Consider the following 2,422-nt stretch of genomic DNA (forward strand, 5'->3'; position numbering starts at 1 on the left):
TAAGATAATAAATTAAAATATCGAAACTAATCAATGTAAAACCAATTTTTTATATCAAATATTTGATATATACGAAAATTTATAAAATTACTATCCAAATATTAACCAAAAAAATTAGATATCCAAAATTTCAAATGGTTCTAAATAAGAATTTTGGATTCTTGTGACGAATGTTTTGGACACCCATGGTTAATATCCATGAATTTAATGAATAATTAAATCAATTTACTTGTTGTTGTGAAGTTAATGATATAAACCAAATGAATATACAGTAGTATCAAACATGAAACCTCTAAGAATTCGCACATAATAACAACACAGTTTAGCCTATTCTAATTCAAGGAAACGTACTTTAACTTTTGTCGATTATTTTCTAGAGCTTGTTTATTTGGGTATTGGTTTCTCAAGAAGCAAAAAGTTCATAATGGTCCATCTAGAGCTAGTTTTATGCAAACAAATGCCATCTGAGATAGAAATCAAAATAGATATGTTTAATCCAATGATGCCTATGAACATTGCAGGTTGAAATCATGCTAAATTAGAGCATGAAAACATACAGATAGCACATGAAACAACCAAATTGCATAGTCTAGAGCCTGAATGTATGGATTTTGAATGCCAAACAGTAGAAATAAAAATTAACAGCGATTAGTTAACATTAGAATCAAGTTTAATACATAATTGTTTTGTTTCCATGTAATTATTACTTGTGCATTAAGATTGTATATCCTAGAAGATCCTTCGTGGCTCTTTCAAGATCCATTATTAGCACCCTTTAAAATACAGGTAAAGAAACATTAATTAATTACAATAATCGATTACATGTAAAGAAAAATAAACAATAAACTTCATCAATAACCAGTTTCACAAAGAGCTACCAGTAGAGTAATATATATTCTGAAAATTACCTCTCTGTATTTGTTCAAGTATAATTTAGAGGGATCAATGTAATCTTCGAACCCTAAGGTTGCATTGCCCATATAAGATCATCGCTATTGATAGTTTTTCTCTTCTGGCATTTATCACATGCTCTCCATCCAAATAACATACAAATTTTAAATTAGAAGAATATAAAAACAATAAGCCAATTAATTCGCATGTTTAATCTCAATCGAGTGTAAAGAAATGTGGATGGGCCGGTTTACTGGGAACTAATTGGGATGTAGAGTAAACTTGGGTGATTGAACCATTGTAGATCGGACAAGATATATATATATATATATATATATATATATATATATATATATATATATATATATATATATATATATATATATAAACACCTGAACCTAGCTCTATATAGGCTTAGGTTATTCTATTTAAAGTAATTATTGTGTTATTGTACGCATAAATGTGGGCCAATCAAATTTACTTATTTTAAGAGAGTGATTAATATATATTATTGAATTAAATATAATTGAAAAATATCATCTTAATTAATTACAAGGGTAATTTAGTCAACTAATATAGATTTAATAAAGGAAAATTGTATTTTTTAAGGGATCATAGATTCTATTAATTTTAAAAATTCGATTTTACGAATTATAATTCTTTTAATTCGGACATTCTGATAGAATATGTTTATGAATATATTCAAAAATAAAAATATTCTTCAACCATAAATAATAAAATATTCTTGAACCTATTTCTTGATCATGACTTTAAAAACTTCTTGTAGAATAACAAATTCTTGAACAATCAATTGAAGAATAAAAACAAAAAATACATTATTTCTTATAGAATACGGGTAACAATTGTTAAGAATTACATTTATTGTTATAGAATAAAACTAAAAAAACTTTCAAAACGGGAAAGAAAACATCAAAATCTAACAACGACACTAATACATTCTAAAAGAATAATATTGCTTAGAATCACTTTCAATTTTGTGGTCCGTTCTTCAAACATCAACTTCTGTGATTCCAACAGAATTGGAATTCGTGATTCCATTCCAACAGAATTGGAATTCGTTATTCCATTCCAATAGAATTGGAATCTCACCAATATCATCCATTGAATCATCTACATAAACAAATTGATTTTTATCATATAAGAAGAAGTAAAATTGATATGAAAATAGTGACAAACAACCTTCACTTTCAACATCACTATCCACCTTAGTCCCTTCCTGTGTCGATGACCAACCCCCAATCCAAACACCCAATTGATATCAATCAAAACCAAGAAGAGAATAAGAACTTGTGTTGTTCTTCTCCTTCAATTTCCGTTAAAAATCAAAGAAAAGAAAGAGAAACCTTTACCTGTTGCTTCCCGTTCATTTTTCTATTGAAGAAGAACCAGCCAAACACCCCTTTAATTCGTCATTGTTGTTGCTAGCATCTCCCTTCCCTTTTTGCGTTTGGCTGCCGGACAGAAGAGGGGAAAGCCAAGAACCGATCGGAGCAGAAACCCCCACCCGTTA

The 2,422-nt window shown here is 28.6% G+C and overlaps 1 long non-coding RNA gene across 1 annotated transcript; it reads right to left on the reverse strand.

The window, feature by feature from the left end:
- Window positions 1–626: 626 nt before the first annotated feature.
- Window positions 627–1,152, reverse strand: LOC145119007 (uncharacterized). The gene is made up of 2 exons (XR_013713592.1): window positions 909–1,152; window positions 627–773 (listed from the first exon to the last, which is right to left on the reverse strand). It is a non-coding gene; the product is annotated as an uncharacterized LOC145119007 (long non-coding RNA).
- Between the last annotated feature and the right edge of the window lie 1,270 nt (window positions 1,153–2,422).

The sequence above is a fragment of the Lactuca virosa genome, chromosome 6, assembly GCF_052849685.1.
Source record: "Lactuca virosa cultivar CGN04683 chromosome 6, Lactuca_virosa_CGN04683_v6, whole genome shotgun sequence".
Lineage (NCBI taxonomy): Eukaryota > Viridiplantae > Streptophyta > Magnoliopsida > Asterales > Asteraceae > Lactuca > Lactuca virosa.